Below are 20391 nucleotides of genomic sequence, written 5' to 3' on the forward strand. Positions count from 1 at the left end.
CCCGCCTCGAAGGGCGGAAGGATTTGGGTGTGTGTGTGGGGGGGGAGGGGGGGTAATGTCAGGTGATGAATCACGTGGTTCCCCCTCCACTCACATGACTCGAGCGAGCTATCTTGAAGCTGGTGTCGAAGCATGCATGAGGGCTGAGGCCACCAGAGATGCCTCGCTGTTCTGCAGGTAGTATCACGTTCAGGGGCTAACTTCCATACATAGTCACAATCAAGATTACATTGCGGGCAGCGAAAACTAACCGCGACAACCTGACAGTTGAGCTACGAGTTGCTTAGCTAACTTTTTCAGTTGTAGCATTTTTCCCTTAAAAGTGTCGGATTAATAAATACGAGGACCCGGTGGCGCCATCTCAGGGCTAATCACTGTGCCCAGACCTTAAGCCTGTTTTCACTTACTATGGAGTACAAACTCTATAATTTACGTGTACAGATTATGCAAGCCAAATGACGTTTTTAGGCCACATCCAGCATCCTTAGTGCAATTTTAAAAAAACCTTACATTAGAAAAGTCGAGGGAAAAAAAGTAGTGTATGTTTTAAAAATCATTCTAAACGAAAACACACAACACTAACACGCACAAAAGCATAAGCAACAACAGATGCGCTTTGTTAATGTTATATTTTCGAACTAGATTTTGAGTTTTTACATTAACTGCAGATGAGCCTCTATTAGGGTAGAGCTTGAGGCTGACGAAGCTTTTAATCGGGGTCTGCTCCAAACAACCGTTAGGTGTCTCCCATATGACTTGTGCCTACACTTCTCATTGAATATCTAGAATATTAAAAAAAAAATTGAATTTTTATCTACATAGTAGTCGGTTATTGTAAATACAAAAATAAGATTTTGTAAAAAAAAAATTACTACAATATTTAATGTTTATAAAACATTTATCATACATTACTTAAAATCTTTATTCAAGTACTTCAAACGTTGTTTGGTCACAGCACTGGATAGAAAATGAATTTCAGATCATTTTCCTTCACGGCAGCATCTGAAACAAAAAAATAAAAATTAAACTGACCATACACAATGTTTTTTTAATACTATGAAGAACAATCACAATAAATATCTTTATTAAAACTAACCTTAAAATTGTTGCCCCAACAAGGCAAACCAACAATCAAGAAATTTGTTCTACATAACATGAGATGTTTCAAAACCGTAACTTTTCTTATGAAAATGGTAAACAGAAACATATTGACAGCCCCCTGAAAAAAAAATATAATATTTTATTTTTAGATAATAATATATCTCCTCTTCAAGTAATTGATCACACTTCTAATTAAAAAATTCTCATTCGTAGTTGAGAAGGTATCGAAAACAGTGAATATTGTTTTCCTTTGTCGAGTGTTAGAGTTTGGCGTTTATCTTCACTCAAACAAACAATAATTGTTATAATAAGATTGTTAAAACCAAATGGTTTTTTCTCCGTTTATATATACATATCTTCGTTATGGTTGGGAACATACGTACCAGATGTCTGGAAATATTTGTCATACTTTGGCGTTGTTACAAACACTGCAAAACCAGTGAAAAACAGCAATGGGCAAGGAATATAAAAAGGTTCAAAGCAAATCTGGATTTAACTAGTGATTCATGAACGAGCACGTGAGATACTTGACTTGAAAGTCAGCTTAATATTACGGGAGCGCAATAGGGGATTTTGGGATTTACTCGAGCGCGGCAGATGAACATACGGGAGGATACCTTGCATTTTGTTGAGTACCTCCACCATATATAAGCCCTTTATATAGGAACGTGCGTCTATGGCAACCCATCAGAATAGTAAAAAAAATTGGTTGTCTGTAAAGTCGGTTTACGGACGATATTTAACGTGACAACGTCATAACAAAACATTGATGAAATGATTGCATACTTTTATGAATAAAATTGAATCATATTTATTTTAATATTAAAAGAATAAATAGTTGAAATTATACTATTAATCAGATTTTTAAAATGCAAGAATAATTAACCTTTATTGCCGAAATTGTTGTTGTAATAAGCAATGAAAACCACATTAATTTTTCACTTCACTTTATAAACAGTCGACGAAACCGTTCACGTGTAGATGACTTGTAATTAATTTTAAAAACTGGCGTTTAACTATGAAGTTTAAATATAATTATGAACAAGTTTTCATATAAATAAACTGTAATCAAATATCTATAATCCATTATATGAATCACCATAATTTTTTAGTCAATTGTAACATAACCTATTATTACTGCACTCGCCGACAGCGTAACGGAACACAGCGTAACGGAACAATTAGCGTAACGGGACACAGTGTAACGGGACACCGTGTAACGGGACACAGCGTAACGGAACAATGTGCGTAACGGGACACTTTTTCGTGTGTGCAGCCGGCGTTCATCGATTTATTAGACGTTGTCACGTCAAAAAATCGATCGTCAGAAATACTCAAGCGCGTCAGATTAAGGTAAGGTGGGTTAATAACTAGCTGAAAAAGTATGCATTTCAATAATCTGACGATTTGAGCGTAACGTAAGGAAGTGGGTCACAAACTTGCAAAAAAAAAAAAAGTCGTCTTGACATTCTTGAGCGTGGTTGATTTGGTTTTATTTTGAAGGAAATAATGCACATATAACGGGAAAATATATAATCTGCCGATTTCCACAATCCGAAGTAACAAAAATCGTGTAAGAAATTTAGCGCGTGCAGCTGGGATAAAGCATGTATTTCCCACTCCACGCCTCTCTTTCACTTTCACTTTTTCCCTATCTCCGACTCTCTCGCACCTGGTTCGTTGGTAATCACCTACCAGAAGCCTGTAAAGATGTTGTCATAACACCAGTTATTCTAGGAGATACTACTGATTTAGGTATATTTCTTTTCAATATTTTAATAACGCGCTTTTCATGGAATAAATAAAAAATTGCCGAGTGTTATAACGATTTCATGTTACAAATATGGAAACCGCAGTTAATATCGACGACCCAATTGAATCAGTAGATTTGCAGTACGACGACAATTCCTCGGATTACGATGAAGATTGAAATATATATATATATATATATATATATATATATATATATATTGAACAATTATATTAAATTTTATTTTTTTCTGAATAAATTATATTTCTAAATATCTACTTAATTGTTCGTGCTTTTATTTGTCACATTTCATGGTTATTGAAAAAAAAATATTCATATTTTTTTTTTGTCTAGCCGTCAGATTTAGAATTCCCCTCCAAATATTCGTCAGATTTTAAGCTAGCGCGACTGGGACATTAAGCTGAACCGTCTGTATGAAAATCTGACACGCTCAAGTATTTCAATATGGCGATTTTTTTTTTTTTTTGCATTTTCATAAATTCGCTACGAGCTTGCGTCACTTCCGAGTCGTCAGTCTTTTGAATGGGAGCATTTTTAGGTTTCACTTAACATCCCCTCTGAATATCTGAAGCGCTCGAATATATATATTTTTTTTAATTTTCTACCCTTCTGGATGGTCACCCCCACCACGCAAGCCGGCAGATTAGTATATTTTTGATATCAGAGATACGTTGGGGCACCTGAATTATCAATATCTGACACGCTCAAGTGTGTGATGGTTTATTTTTAATTTTTTGAAAACCTGTATACGCTTCCCCCACATTATATAACCTTTTATTCTTCCTATCATCTAATCTTCAAAATCCAAGAGGTGCACACAACGCTCGACCAAATCCCCATTTAGCCTCATGGGCTCCCCTACTATAATGTTGTTGAAGTGTTTTTTTTTTTTAACCTTAAAATGTTAAAACACGCCACCTGGATATACCTCAATGCAAGAAGTATCAAGCTGACATAAGTTCAGGTAGGGTCTTGACACTCTTAAAGATTATTAAACAACCTTCAAACAACGGCAAGTTTCTTAGAATATTAAATTTAATCTATACTAATATTATAAAGCTGAAGAGTTTGTTTGTTTGTTTGTTTGAACGCGCTAATCTCAGGAAACACTGGTCCGATTTGAAAAATTCTTTCAGTGTTGGATAGTACATTTATCGAGGAAGGCTATAGGCTATATTATATTATCAATAACATTAGGGATCCTTACTAAAAGTCCAATTTAGAATCAAATGCGTTGGAGGGGGTTAGATACAACATGCAGTACACTAACGAAGTGTGTGTTGACAATGCCGCAGGCGCTAGAAGTTTATTTCCTATTGCCTATTAACATTGTTGCCACGCACTAGATGCCTTATCATTCTTAATTTTCCCATACAAGTAAAAAACACCTGTGTGATATTAACAACGAAGGAATCAGTACGCTCATAAGAGTTCAATTAGTATTTAAATACTTTTTATCACTTTAAATCGCAAACCTAAACTATTGTTTTTTTTTCCTCTCTCTGTGTTTAATTTGTTTTTTTATTGCCCTTTTTTCAAGTATATATATTTTACAGACATGAAACTTCACAGTAATGTTCCTTATGTTACGCAGGATGACATTTTCCGAAAATTAGATCCCATGGGTAGTTAAAACCAGGCAACAGTGGGTACTTTGTCTGCATGAGAACAGGATTTTGCATTGTTCATGCCTTCTGCGTCTCCATGGCAACGGGCATCGCGCGGCAGTGGCGTACCCACAAGGAGGGGCATGTATAATGAGCGGCGCAAGAGTGATCTGCCTGTAGACTGCCGTAGCGAAGTACGGGTACATCAGTTGTACGTTGCGTGCACGAGTCGGGAAACCATCGGTGCTATTCATTTTCTCTCCGGTACATTATACAACATTGTAATAAATTTTCACTGAATTTTTTTTTTAATTTACCATTAGATACTGTAAATGGGATATGTGGCTTAATTTTGTTCCATTAGTATAGCCGTGCGAAGCCGGGACGGGCAGCTAGTATTTTAATAACTGTGAAATTCCATATTAGTGACCCTAACAATTATTGATTTTTGCAAAAAATTATAAAGTAATGTCGAGCCTGCTTGTTACAAAATCGTAGGGACACAATAAACAATATTTACGCAGATTAAAAATAAATTATTATTACTTTAGAACCATTCAAGTAAGGATATGAAGATAACCGAAATGGAGCTTACAGTCACAAGATCAATTTAACCAAATCGGATTTTTGCTCACACCATGCCCACACTAGTGCTTCACATGGATCCAATACACCCCTCCATGCCCCACTAAGTGTGGACGCATGTGTTCAGTGCCATGATTCTACTATAGAGCATCCCACTCCAGACTGCAGTGTGGAAGTAAATGGGCGCTTTCTCTCTCTTTTTAACACACGGCGACTGCTGTTAGCGCTGTCCTTGTCTCTTCGTGCGCTGTTGCCAAATATCATACGAATTTAAAATTGTATTATTTGGACAAAGCGTTTTTGAATATTGTAAAGCATCAAAATAAGCATCAGGCGAGTTAATATTGCACGCATAATTGCATTTTAAAAAGCAGAATTTTTTTTTTAAAGTAACTAACTTTCTAACTCAACTGTTATGAAGTATTCCAAAATGTATACCATTTATAAAATTAACCAATTCATATTTAAAAAAAAATGTTATAGAATGCCACCAAATAAATCTCATTACTTAAGGGGCCCGCCTATCCGGACACACATACGGTGTGCAGAGCTTCAGGAAAAACAACGCGATTTCAAAACTACTCAAGATATCCGAGTGGGGCCTGTTTACGAATAGCATTTAAGAGTTCGCTGAGGCCCGAAAAGTACTTTTAAGTTCGGATTAAGTTTTTAAACTGTATTTTTAGAAGCGTTAAAATGCCTAAAACGCGTGTTTTCAGAGTAATTTTTAGGCATAAAACAATCAGTACAAATTCTTGAAAGCACTTAAGGGGCTTGCATAACACCTTTATCTTCATTTCTCCGCCATATAATGTTACGGTCACCGCTCAAATTTCATAGTTATCCTGTGACGACGAGACGAATGCGCGCCAGTTCAGAGCCTTGCGCTTAGAGGCTATACCGCGCTGGAAGCACCAGCGAGCGTCGCGCTTATCATCCCGCCTCACTAACACACATACACCCCTGACGAGGCGGGGCCCTTAACTACTCCATGTTTCAGTTATATAATTATTTTTAATCCTAAAATTTATTTCCTTAACAACTAACACATCACAAAGTTGACCAGCGGCAAAGTTTATTGCTATTAAAAGTATATGGGAGTCAAAAGCGTGAAGGATGTTCACAATGAATGGAATTTGTTTTTAAAATCAACACCATTTCAATTGCTCCCACAGTTTTAGTGTCTATAATTGAGAATACATCTTACTAGCGCAAGAGCGCACTGTAATAGAGGCTAGCTCCAAAACTGCTTCGTAAGAGGAAACATGGCCGTGTGTTTGGAGAAGTGGGGGAGTTGCCCTTCAAGCAAGTTCAAAGATAAAGGTTTCCTTATTTCAGGTATTTCCTTCGACGCACATTTCTGGATACCAGCCTGCCAGTAAGTACTATGTCTGGCGACCAAGATGCTCGTTGTGTCCGTGACTCGTTACAGTTACACTTTCCACGGATTATTTATTCACACGCGTGATTTTATTTTCTGCCTTTATGTGGATTACTTCAATGTGAACTATGGAAGGCGGAACACCAAAAAGAAACTACATTGGTAAGATATGAGGGAGGGTGTGCTAGATTGTGTTGAAAGTATTGAGTATTTTAAAAAATTGGTTGTCTGTAAAGTCGGTTTACGGACGATAGTTTAACGTGACAACGTCATAACAATACATTGATGAAATTATTGCACACTTTTATGAATAAAATTGAATCATTTTTATTGAATTATCACTATTTTGTAAGGATACAAAGAAGTAGTGAAATGAAATCTAAAATTTAATTGATAAATTTACTTTTATTTGCACTCATTAATTCAAATATGTTTATTACTTTAACGAAGATATTATTTTAACAATAACTTTTATACATGTTTGCTATTTAACTTCTTCCAATCTGTGTTATTCTGTTAAGGATAGGACGATGATAGGAAAAGTAGGAAACGAATGGGAGTGTTTCAAGTTTAATGTGCCTCGAAAAAGTCAAATCAATGGTTGTTCCAGTCGAGTGGAAGAGAGATAGATGCGGCGCAAGCGTACAATAAGTGTAACGGGACACAGCGTAACGGGACAATGTGCGTTACGGGACACTTTTTCGTGCGTGCAGCCGGCGTTCATCGATTTATTAGACGTCACGTCAAAAATCATGAGTGTGAACAAAGAAATCAAAGACGCTTCCAAAGAAACCATTCACGTCCTCATGGCGGAAATGCAGCGGCGTGGTACCCTAAGTACGCCTGGTAGAGTAAACCCGAAAAGGAAAAGCAAACAGAAAAATTCTCGTAAACAAACTTACGATGGCATTGCACAGAAAGGGTTATGGTGGATCGTTCACACTTTTTTTGTTTTGCTTACATTACCCCACTTTAAATTTTATTCTAGCAAAAGTGAAAAGTAACAATTCACTGCCATATCTCTCTTGTACCACCCTAGGTGGACAATACTCCCATACCTACCATTCTCAGTGTAGACGTCCGTTCTCAATGCAATGCCTCGCTAGCATTTCTCACGAGGTCGAGCAACGATTACAAAATGGGAAAATAGCTTTAAATATTTCATAGACATTTTTCCTTTTTCTGCATTCGTTAGCTACGCCAACTTCTACCAAAAAAAAATGGAACACTGATTACGTAAGTGGAATTGAGTCAGTGGCAGAATTAATGTAAATCACTCTAAAATACTTAGCCACGCTAAACTAATGAAAGCAGTCTTTTGATCGGGTAAATAAATTGGATTCTTTACATATTTATTATTGGGCTTCCAGTAATCGCTCATTATTCGATAATTTTTACCTTTTCAAACCAAAAATCTAAACAAATTAAAGAAAGAAGTAAATTTTCAAAAATACTGTTTTCTTATAAGTTATCAACTTGAGTATGCGAAATTTCTATTTTGGGGCCTGCTAACTAACATGGATAAAATTTTACAGAATTTCGATGTCATATTCAATCGTTTGATAGTTTGGTAATTGTTTAGTTAAAACATCTGAAAATTTGCTAAATAGTTACTTGACTACGTATTGTTTATCCTTACTGAGATGGTCCAATTGAAACATATTTCCATCTTCAGAACTGTTTGTAGTATATCAACACCACTATGAATTATTGCGCCTGAAAGTTAAGGGGAAGTATACTTGTTAGTTTTTAGTTAAAAATTTTCTTCATTGAGAATAATTATTATCTACGCTGTTTGGGCAGTTAAATCTGTGCCAAGAATATAAATTGCTGAATTGTTACATATTATAAATGGGAAAATCCAAGAGTATGTCAATTTTTACATTAATAATGGTGATTCAGTTGATATTTAATAGTTGCTCTGAGACAGTAAAACATTTCAGAATAAATTATTCTTTTTTTCTTAGATGAAGTACTATGCCTAACTTTCTAAAAAATAAGATAGCTTGAAACTGAACCAACGTCTATTAAACCCGGTAACTCATAAGGAACAATTAGTGTGTTTGCATACGAGCATAACTACAGTATAAAGTTTTACAAAAAAGATGACAGGTTTTTTTATGGAATTTTAAAATAAACATATGTTTTGCATGTTTGTTCGATGTAAATAATTTCTTCATGAATGTTGATCGCATATCTTTCTAAAATATATATTTTTCAAAAACCCTTTTAATATTTTTTTTTGTTAACTATACTTTTATTTTTCTAAATCCTTATGAGTACCTACGTGTTGTAATAATTGGTTGATAATGATATAAAGGTTTTATACGTGATTTTACATTAGAAGGGTAAGAACTGCTAATGAATGTATGAGGGTGTAGTTAGGCAAAAATAGATTTTCTGGTAACAGGTTACTGGTTTTTTCGATTAAAGTTATGATATTTACATTCCGCATGGATTTCCATGTCTTTTTCAGTATGAAATTTAATTATTTAATTGACTTTTAGTCTGAAACCGGTAGCCATTTGTGTGTTTCCTTGCCGGACATTAAAATAGGTTGAGTGCATTTACTTTTATTTTTTTAAGGATATGTGGCAAAACAAAGAATAATTCTTTATGTTATAATAATGTGAATTTCACAGTTAAGACATGAATGCATACGCTGTTTAATTCCACAAAGTTCTAAGGGAAATATTGGAGAATAGAGCTGAAGAACTAATCAGATTGCATACCATCAAAAAGGTTTGTGATTATCAACTTTTTGAGAAACATAAACAATGAAATTGTGTTGCCTTCGTAATATCTAAAATGTAAAGTGCATGATGTTGGTCAACAATTGTGAAGCGGTGAATTAATCTAATATGTTTTCATGGTACTGAGTGAAAGAAAAATAGCTTTCAATAACTCAAATAGTGCTCTCTCTCAAGGGTGGCTGGTTAATTATTTTTTCAACAGTTGTTTGTCGAGAATTTCGTCTTGTTTTGGTGAAATTTCGCTCACTGACGCAAAAATAGAATCGGTTTCGTGGTAAATAGCCGAATGGATTCTGAGAAACCAGAAAATATTGTGAAATATGGTGTGCAATTTTTCCATGAAATTGATGAGCATGAAAGTGATTGAGGTGTTGGCTGGGTGGTAGTGGAGGAATAAGTTTGTTTTATAAGAGTGAGACCGGGATATCAGAAGGGTTGCATGTAGTGGAAAAGAGTACATGTAGGAGATAGGGTTGAAGGGTAAATTCTGTCTGGGTATGGGTAAATGAAACAAGAAACACTATAGGCTGCATATTGACTGATGCTGGGGAAGGAGAGGTGTTTGGTGGAAGTGAAATATGGGTGAGGTGCGGATGTCAGAGGTACATTTATTTTGTGGTAGAACAAGAGTACAGAGTACAGGCTGGAAGGCTACATGGAAGAGGGCGAGAAATGTATGGAGAAAAGGGGCTGATATAGATGACTGCTGTGACAAGGTGGTTTCGTACGTGGTATTACTGATAGTACTGGAAAGCATGGAGATGAAAGAATGGGTGGTACAAAATTCATAACTGAGCAGTTTATGTGGTGATGAAAGTTTGAAGGGCAGGTGGAGTTGGGGTGAACTGGAGGAGTGGAGGGATGTATTGAGGAGGTTTTGGAAAAGTATGAAGATATGCCTCTTTCGTCTCTGATTGTAAAATTCTGGAGTAAGGTTTTTTTTTGTGACACTGAAAAAATTGTTGTCCCCTGAGGAAGGGAAAATAACATTGTGGCATCGTGAAGGGTTTTATCAATTTTCTTCCCCTAAATCTATTTCAATTGTAGCTCGAAAATAAACAAATATTTGAAAACCTAATATTGATGTGTGTTAACCTGAAAAATGTACACTTGATATTTTCTTGAATGGTTTTCAAAAAAAAATCTATTGTTACGAATGCAGAAATATTCAGAAATTGGATGTCATATGAGTGTTTGTAGGTGAGCGAAGGTTGGAAGTCCTAAATGCGACGTGTAAAGGAGGTCAAGTCAGATATATGGCAGATGATAGGTCAATCAATATAGCAGAATTCCGATGAACTGGTACGTTCGGGACTCTGTAGGTGCCACATTACCAAAAATGCCTAATTATTGGGCGTATCTCCCACGATCGATAATCGTCAAATTGTACTGCAAACACATCTGTAAGATGGTGTTTGCCAGAAAATATTATTTAGTAGGAATATAATGAAAAAAAAAAACTTTCAATTCAAAACAGGCCAAAACTAAATTTTTAATGTACATTTGAAAGGCTTGCATGTACACATCCGAGTGATCCCGAACAATGCCGAATACTCCCGAGTAATCCCGGGCATTGCCGAGCACACCCGAGTATCCCTTACGTGCATACCGCAACGCCATTTTTTAACTTGGCTTAAAATGTTAGGTTTTCTACGTTAAGTTCACTTGTTTGGCTTTAAGTCGAAGCATTTTTCGCTTTGGGCATTCCCGACCGTTGAATGACAGACTTTCGGAAGTCTTCTGTATTGCTGCATGGAGTCAAGTGTTCAGTATGAGCTTTATCATTGTTGTATCTGCTATGTAAGTAGAGAAATAAGTTGCGATATGAAGAAATACTATCGTTGATTGTAAACACTTATGATTAAGGTACTTCACAAGTATTGCCAGCACACAGGTGCACATGGTTAGGTGTTTACGTTGACAAGTGCTGCACAATTTTTCATCGTTCCAGAGGAGAATTTTGACTGCTGCACACCATCAGAATGTAACAAATGGGTCAAGCATTTAAATCAGTTCCAGATAGTCTCCGATTAACAAGCTAAGTTCAGGGCAGCTAAACAAATTGCGTTATTTTATTGTTTCAAAATGCCTGAAGCAGATGATATACATTGGAAAATTTTGTAATTAAACCATATCGGATTGCAAACTACCTAACAGTAAAAATACTATTCGATAAATTTGTTTAGTAAGCAAAAATATAGTTAGTTAAGAGCTAAAATTTTTAAGACTTTAACCAGAAAAGAATAGCCCGACACATTCAACATAATAGTTTTAAACTGGCAGAGACATATATATTACAAACATTGAAATCCGATCTGGATACAACTGCACAGTAAAAAAAAAAATTGTAACGTAACAAAAACAACTATTTGAAGAAAAATTGGCAAATATTTTTTTTTTCGTAAAACTACAAGAAAATCGCTGTAAATTCTACAGCATATTTACAGGAAAAATTTAAAGAAAGGAGTGTTTTTGACAAACCTGTTTTTTGTTGTTTCAGTAAACTGTTATCACTCAGAAACTGAAACAGGGGAACGTGTTATGCGAAATTAACTGTTAAGCCCACCCCTAGTTTGTAAGATCTGATGCATTGATTTGTAATGTTGCAAACGATGGCTTGTAATGGTACGCAATGCCACAAGAGGGCTACTCCAAGGAGAGAATTGTCCAGCCTGTGAACGACCCTCCTGTTCAGAGTCGAATGAGCTACGTTTCACCTTCAATTATTTATTTGCCTGGTATTTAGTGAAAGATTTCTTAAATTGCCATGAAAGAATATACTAAAACACGTATTTTTTCAGTACATAAACACAAGGGGAACTTAATTACATAATACAATAAACATAACATCACTTGATAATTACATGTACTAAGTCCATGGAGCTAACATGCTGTGACAAGCTGGGTTTGACTGGCGACAAGCACTACATACAATACAATTTTGTAGATAGCAATTAAGTTTAAGTGCCATCTATTGTCAGTGAGCGCAACTAACCGAGTCAATAGACTGTGAGCACTTAAAGAAGTTATGTATTAATACAATTTTAAAATACTGTTTTTAATATTCTTGTAACATAACATAACATACAAGTTTAGAAAGAAATTGTGTAACCCTACAAACATTTGTTCTTTTACAAACAAAAAAATAGTTTAGTTCCAGTTACAATTTTCTTTTTACTGTGGGTAAAAATCATTTTGGTTACAGACGATAAACTCTCAGAAATTCGACAATTTGACGCTACAGTGACTTAAGACCTGGCAGTTAGACGTATTCTACAGGCCAAGGTGTAAAATGTCAAGCCAGAAAGATGGCAGACAAGCCAAGTCAATACCACTAAACTAAGTTCCGTACCATAGTCGTCATTTGATCTAGACATGCAACTATTAAACTTTCCTAGGTTACTGGGCATTGTCTGTTTGCCAATATCTTATCACTGTTACTCATAATTTTTTTCATATTTTAAAGGTAATCAGGCACAATCATTTTAAGAAAAATGAAATGCAGAGTGTTAACAAAGTCGTGAGAGGTAAAATTTAAACACAATGTAAATCCAACACAAAATTCTTGAACATAAAAACACCATTTAACTCTTGGCCTTAGTGTTATGAAGTACTTACTCATACAAAAATCTAGCATCTATATACATAACAATAAATACTCTAGCATATACACACATAACAACACAAATAACTACTGACCCTGGAATGAGCATTGAGAGGTTTGGTGTAAACACTAACACATATTTCAAAATAAATTAAAAAAATCATTGGAAAAATTCGCAAAACAGTGTAAAAGCAGCGCAGAGTACAGCGGCTCGAGTGTGTTTGTAAGCAGACGACAGGTGGACTGCGGGAGGAGGGGGGAAGTACGGGATTGGAAGTTGGTCAGCTTGCAGTGGATAATGCTCATGTGGGTCGCGTGTAGCCAGCCGTCTGGACGGGAGAAACTCTGGCTGGATGGTTGGCAGGCCTTCTGGGCGCAAAATGGCAGTGAAATATGTAGCGCGAACAACTGTGGGAGCAGTTGAGCGATAAAGGAGGGGGTTGGGGGAGGAGGTGGTTAGGGGATCCACGTAAACAACTCGTGTTGCCAGCAACACTGACACCATCTCGACCCCGCAACAGAAACCACCCCCCTCCTTTTCCAGGGTAGGATACCTCACACATTCAACACGGCCACTCGGCCCACACCAACCCCTCTCCCTTAATCGCTTCACCCCAGTTATTTCTTACCAACCCCCCCCCCCCCTCCCACCCTAACCATCACCAGTCATTTCTTACAAACCCCCGCCTTAACCGCCCACCATTCATTTCTTACACCCCTCTTAATCGCCCCCAGTAATTTCTTACCAACCCCCTCTAACCGCCCCCCAGTCATTTCTTACACCCCTTTTTACCCCTCCCCCCCAGTAATTTTTTACCAACCCCCATTCATTTCTTACAAATTCCCCCTTTAACAGCCCACCATTCATTTCTTACACCCTTCTTAACCGCCCCCAGTCATTTCTTACAACTCCCCCCTTAACCACCCACCCAAGTCATTTCTTACCAACCCCTCCCCCCTCAACAGCCCTCACCCGTCATTTCTTACAACCCCCTTCCAAAACCAAACAGTTTGATCCAGATAGGCTACGAATACCACGTGAGTGCTCAGCCTGAGAGGCCTTCCACGGCGATGATGACAGCATCAGTCGGCGACTCACTAGTCCTTGACTTTGTTGTGATGTCGTGCATTAGCAACCGGTCTGAGCCACTGATACGAGCAAACACAAACATTCGCAATAAAAAGCTCTAAACTGCAGAGAAAAGACAGCACATAAACAAAGCCTATTAGTTTTTTTTAGGGAAGCCTAAGATGTACATCAAGTTCTGTCCCTGCCCGAACACGCCCGAATATTCGCCTTCGGCCAACCTCGGGTTTATTTATTTATTTATATATATATATATATATATATATATATATATATATATATATATATTTCTCTGTTTATTTTAATGTAGCTATACTAACCTAACTAACCGTCCATAGTGTTTTAAAGTGTTTTAATGTAGCTAACCTAACCGACCACTTTTAATATTTGAATTCACTTTTCCTGCGCAAAAATTAAACAAATCCCGAGGTTGGCCGAAGGTGAATATTCGGGCGTGTTCGGGCAGGGACAGAACTTGATGGACATCTTAGGCTTCTCTAGTTTTTAACATGAGCACAGTTAGAAACTAAACACAGTCTGACATTGCTTTAACATGATAAATACTGTGCCGTTCTGGCTTGGAAATATATATGACAGAAAGACATGGATATACAAATCAATGAATCTTACATTATACGCAATGAAGTTTGTACAAGAATTCAATTCGTTAGGATAAAATTGCGAAACACGTCGCGTTACTAACTTTCAAAAATGTTTGTTAGATTTTTGGAAGCGTGTACAATAGAAGTGTCAATAAAATTTTCAAACAACATAGAGCAGTTCAAATTGATCGTAGGTTTGAAAAATTGCATGGTGGATTGTGAAGTCAAGTTTTATAAAATAAACAAATACAAAAATTTCTCAGTGTTTTCTACAATTTTTAATGCTTGTGGTACTGGAGTGTTACCAAAAGTTACAAAAGAATGCACAAACATCGAAAATAATATGTTAAATAAAAATCCTGCTTGTGATAACGCATAATTATTTAACACATAGTTTGAATTCACAAATTTAACATCGTAGATTACAAAAAAATCTTTATCATCACGAGTATTTTCAATGATTTTGTTTCTTCAAAACAGTTCTGCAGAAGAACTGCTGGTACACATCGTGCTTTCCAGGCGAATATAATAATTAATGATTGTACATTCCTTCAAGCTTATCTGTGATGGGGGTTAATCAGAGATGCTGAAAGAAGAGCAACACAACAAACAACAGGAAACTGCGGGCTGTAGTTAACAGGTGAGCTCCAGACGGCTCAGTGGCAATTCCATCCGAAATGATGAAAAACATTTCAACATGGGATGGTTAACATAGCATCCAACTAAACAAAAACTGGGCACTAATTAATATATATTGTGACACAAACCATTGTATCCTATCGTATCCTGCCGATCGTATCATATCGTATCCTGCTGATCGTATCCTACCGAGTTGAATGTGGGTACAATATGTACATCCTTTTCGTTGATTGTGCATAGAGCATAGTCAATTCTGTACTCAGGACTGAAAATTGAATTGGTCAGCATCTTTTGGTCTTGTATGCGTAAAAAAACTTTTTTCAAGATTATTGGTTCTATAGCAATTATGAAATATGATTAGTTATTGGTCCATATGCTTGTAATAGGTTATATATATACTGTAGATCTGGCAGTTCAGAGAATACTGACTTGTCTGCTTGAAATAGGTTATATTTATATAAAAGATATGACAAGAATAGAAAAAGAAGGCTTCGTGGTTCCGATAAACTTTGCCTATACTTCTGGCATTGGTCGTGACTTGGTTGAAATAATACCAAGTATCGACCCAGAAGGAATCTTGGTTTGGATACATTTGGCCTAAATGCCTAACATTGGACTTGGCATGTTTAAATGTATGACAAGTATCGAAAAATAAGTCATTTTAGTTTAACAGATGCTTGGCCTATACGCTTGACATTGTACATGATCTAGTTCAAAGATATGATAAGTATCAAAAGCTAAGGCTTCTTGGTTCGGAGAAGCCCGTTCTATATCCTTTTGATTGATTTTTAGTTGGTTAAAAGATTGCCAAGTATCGAAAAAGAAGGCCTCGTCTTTCGGAGATGCTTGGCCTGAAATTGTATATGATTTGTTTGAAAGGAATGCCAAGTATCAAAAAAAAAACGTCATGGTTCGTAGATGCTTGGCTTATACGCCTGACATTGGATATGAATTGTTTGAAAATGTATGAGAAGTATCGAAAAATACGGCCTCTCGTTTCGGAGACCCCGATTCTATATGCTTGTAATTGTTTTTGTCTTGGTTGAAAGGAGTGCCAATTATCGAAAGAGGTTTCGTTTTTCGAAAATACCAGTTCCATATGCTTGTATTTGGCATTCTAGTAGTCATAAGTTGTGTTTAATATGGCCTCCAGGTAGGTCTGGTGATATTGTGGAACATATTTTTTCAGGCAGTTATATTACGTAGAGATTTTGGTGTTAGTACTGAGGTTTAATAAACTCTTTGAAAGGTAATGGGAAAATTTAATTCAAAAATGATTTTTTGTTTGTTTTAAATACTCTTAGCACTGATGAATAAACGAACCAAAGATGTAAATCTATACCTAGAATTAATAAATACATTAAGTAATTTTTAAATTATCTATTTAAATATTACACATTTTCAAGAGGGTAGACACGTTGACATCGGTTGCTTACTAGAGGCTGGTAGATAGGGAATTTAAACATCTTTTAAGGTAAATTTCATCATATTTAATTAAATAATCTATTTTAAGCTAAAAAAAAATTTGCATTCGATAAAGAATGAAACCAATCCAATCAATCATTGATTAATAGGTAATTTTTTGATTATTTTTGGAATATATAGCTTATTAATTACAGATTTTCAACTTGGGGTCAATATAGCCGACAAGATAGCGGATGCTAAGACAATCTGGTGATGGTACTACTGCACTCTAGCAGGGGGAAATTAAAACAATATGACATTAGCAAATTCTAGTAGACAATGTGTGCACTATCCGACACTAGCGCACTATTGGTAGCAAGTATTGAAAACAAATTAGGTGGCTCGGTTTCCAACAAGTGCTGCTATTAAACATAATATTAAAAAATTACAAGTCCGAATATGTGTTATTTTTATATGTACCTTATTTAATTCTTAGCCGGTAAATGTCTCGATAGCCGTGTGGTCAAAGGCATATGTTTTCCATACCAAAGGTCCGACCTGTAATGGTTCGAATCATCTCGCTTCCAATTAATTTTGTACAAAAAATTAAATCTAATATGTCTATAAGAGCCATAACAACAATTGTGGATAATGGAACATTGAGCTTACATGCATTAGACAGAAATATGCTGGCGCACTCTAAAATCCAACAGCAGAAACAAAGATGACGAACATTAAATCATCCAAGGTGACAACATCCAGCAGACGAAAACAAAATGGCGGCGGTGATGTCTGAATCCAAAGTGTTGGAAATTCCTAGAAAACAAAGTGGCATATATTATGTCAGAATCCAATATGACGACCCCCAGCAGATTGTGATGAAATAATCCAATATGACAGAATCCAAGATGGCGGGTGTGGCTTCATTATTCAAGATGGTGTTTGCCAATATGGTGACTGTGACATCATGACTAAAAATGGCAGAATCCAATATGGGGGTCGGGGTCAAGGTTATTCATTATGGCAGGCAGGATAAGGTAAAAGTTCAAGGTCATCTAAAATTGCCGCCACGATGTCAGAATCCAAGATGGCAGGCTGCAATCCAAATCCACTCCCTGCAATCTGCGCTCAGAGGAACTAATGTTTACTCTACTGATTAAAATAAAAAGTAGTTACAAAAATTATTATTTTACTTTAATTATACTCTCCTACAAGTACAAATAAATAGTGTTTTTTTTTATTTTACGCATTTGTATGGCGATGTCATTAAGAATGCCCATATAATTGGTATTAAAAACTGTGTATATAAAACTTTTAAAATTCTTATACAGGTTTATGCGCATTGTGGGTTAAGTGGTAAATGCCATTGTTAAGAGACACTAATGACTGCAGCGACGGCCATGATCGGAACGAATGTTATTATTGCATTTAATAAATTTAAGAGAAACTGATAAACTTTAGCTGTTATATTTTTTTTCTTGAACTCCCATTTGATACACTTTAATATAAGAGGGGAATATGCTGATAACGTGTTTGGTTAGTTTATGTAATCTCACATAGCATGCTCAAGGGGTAACTCAGGTCTCGCGGAACCGAGTGTAGATAGGTTTGTCTCGGGCAGCTGAGTGCATAAACTTCTTGGTAGCGTGCGTGTGGGGAATTTGTCAAACTTAGCTGTGAAGTTGGAGGTCAAGATCGTGACAATACCAAGAGGATGTAGTGGATGTACACTTAGTCATGTGGATGTATTGGAACTCAGAACAGACAGACACTACTATCCAAACGATTAATATTAGTTGTACTTTTAATAGAGTAAAATTTATGTAATGAAAAGGATTTGTAGAAAGCTTGTTTTATTTATTGTACCTGGAATATAGACCTTAAAGGTAACACCAGAAAAAATGTTAAGTGATGCAATTTACAATTAATTAAATAATTAATAAATATTAAATAAATAACCTTAATTGAACTGACTAAGGATTGAACCAAGGACCGAAATCGATAATATGACTAAAGGTTAAATGTTGGGATATATTAAAAATATTTTGGGATTTTTTGAATTGTAAGTTGAAGTTTAAGATTTTCAAGATGCCAACCATGGTCAAGATCCAAGTCATGACCTCAGAGGGAGTATTTGAATGATACAGACCACCATCCTTGTGTGTAAAGATCAGGAAAATTGGCCCCTTTGGATTTTTTGATGGAAAAATAGGGAAATTTAACATAAAAAATGGGAAATTTTCTTTAAAAATAATTAAATTTAGGGACTTTTGCGAATTTTTTATTCATTTTTGAATGAAAACGGGAAATATGGCCACAAAAATCTAAAATGGCGACCGCTAATTTATCTGCTCCACGTTCCACACCATGGACCCTGCTTCTGACTCCCCCAAATTATACAACTATTCTCACTTAATTGCATGACCTTACAATTAACTTTTAATCTATGATTAAAGCAAAAAATTAATTTTACTCTCATAGAACCCCAAGATTAATCCTCGGTCAATGTCTATAGGACACCCATCAACAAGTTATTTCTCTCTTTCTCTATGACAGTGAGCAATATTCCCCACAAAACTATTGATAAGTAGAAAAGCCCCTGTAACAAAACTGCATTAGCATTTCTATCCTTGTTTAACGAGCTGTAACCATCAGTAATATATATGCATGTAAATATAAATAAGTTCCAAGAACAATGTACACTAATCAAAACCCAAAAATTATCCATACATGGTGCATTATATCGCTTAATAATCCAGCCATGAAAAACAAGCAAAAGTGCAATATACCTTACGTATCGGGAAAAAAGTTTTTGCACCCCTAAAAGTAGAACAACCAGTTATTACTATCAGAAAATCAAATTTAAAAAATCTCAAATTATAGCCGAGAAATAATTGGCAAAGTATAACAAATAAATTTTTTCCATTATTATTTCTAAATTAATACAATTTCTTGGACATACGCCATTGAAGTTTTGCACTGTTTTTCATGGCAACAAATTATTAATGAAAAATAAGAAATAAAAATTAAAACATAAACTTACAGAAAACCAGCCTAAATCAACTGATGTCAAAAAATTAAGTTTAAAAATGAACCTAAACAAGTATTATGGACAAAACAACGACGACCGCACGGACGAACACATTCACACTTAAATATCAGACAACACAAAAATTCCCTGGAAGGAATTTAGTCATGAAAAAAATTAATAACAGCACAGACGAACACAGCGGGTAATAACAACGAGACAGTTTCAACAACAAAACCTGGACAACGCAGCAAATATACGAACTCAACGATGAAGATAAATCGATTTTATGGATAACACAATGACAAAGACGTTGAAAGCGGCATAACAAAAGCAGCACTTAATCATGATCTAGCATCGGGAAAAGTTGTGTTACTAGATGTTCAAGTCTCTACATTGTACTTTTTTTATTATTTAGTCGTCACATCTTCCATTCTGTCGTATAAATCCCAGGTAATACATCTACTACACTAACCTTTTCAATGTTAGTTATGTATAGTATTTTAGCAAGACCAATGGTTCATGAAATTGCTCCACCCAAAGTAAATGGTACCTCTTTTGGCACCAAAGCACCCAATCTCAGAGCCAGTGTAACTTTCTGGCTCTCTTGGTGTTCTTTTTGGCTACTGTACGTATGGTATGTGTTAGAAATTGTGTTTGGATTCACTTAAGAATACATATAAACAAATTAAATCATAATCCAATGCACTAAAAAAACAGGTTTTGTCATATTTGACTTCACAAAATTTAATTTAAATTTCACTGAAAAACAATTTTCTAATGTTAATTGCAGGATTTTTTCTCAATGAATTGTAAAAGCGGTTTTTTG

General features: G+C 35.7%; 1 long non-coding RNA gene across 1 annotated transcript in view; it reads right to left on the reverse strand.

Moving 5' to 3' along the window:
• Positions 1–610: 610 nt before the first annotated feature.
• LOC134529685 (uncharacterized) overlaps positions 611–20391 on the reverse strand; it is a 136902-nt gene continuing 117121 nt past the window's right edge. The window contains exon 3 of the long non-coding RNA XR_010074665.1: positions 611–1002. This is a non-coding gene — a long non-coding RNA (uncharacterized LOC134529685). The remainder of the gene's footprint in view (positions 1003–20391) is intronic.

The sequence above is a fragment of the Bacillus rossius genome, chromosome 2, assembly GCF_032445375.1.
Source record: "Bacillus rossius redtenbacheri isolate Brsri chromosome 2, Brsri_v3, whole genome shotgun sequence".
Classification (NCBI taxonomy): domain Eukaryota; kingdom Metazoa; phylum Arthropoda; class Insecta; order Phasmatodea; family Bacillidae; genus Bacillus; species Bacillus rossius.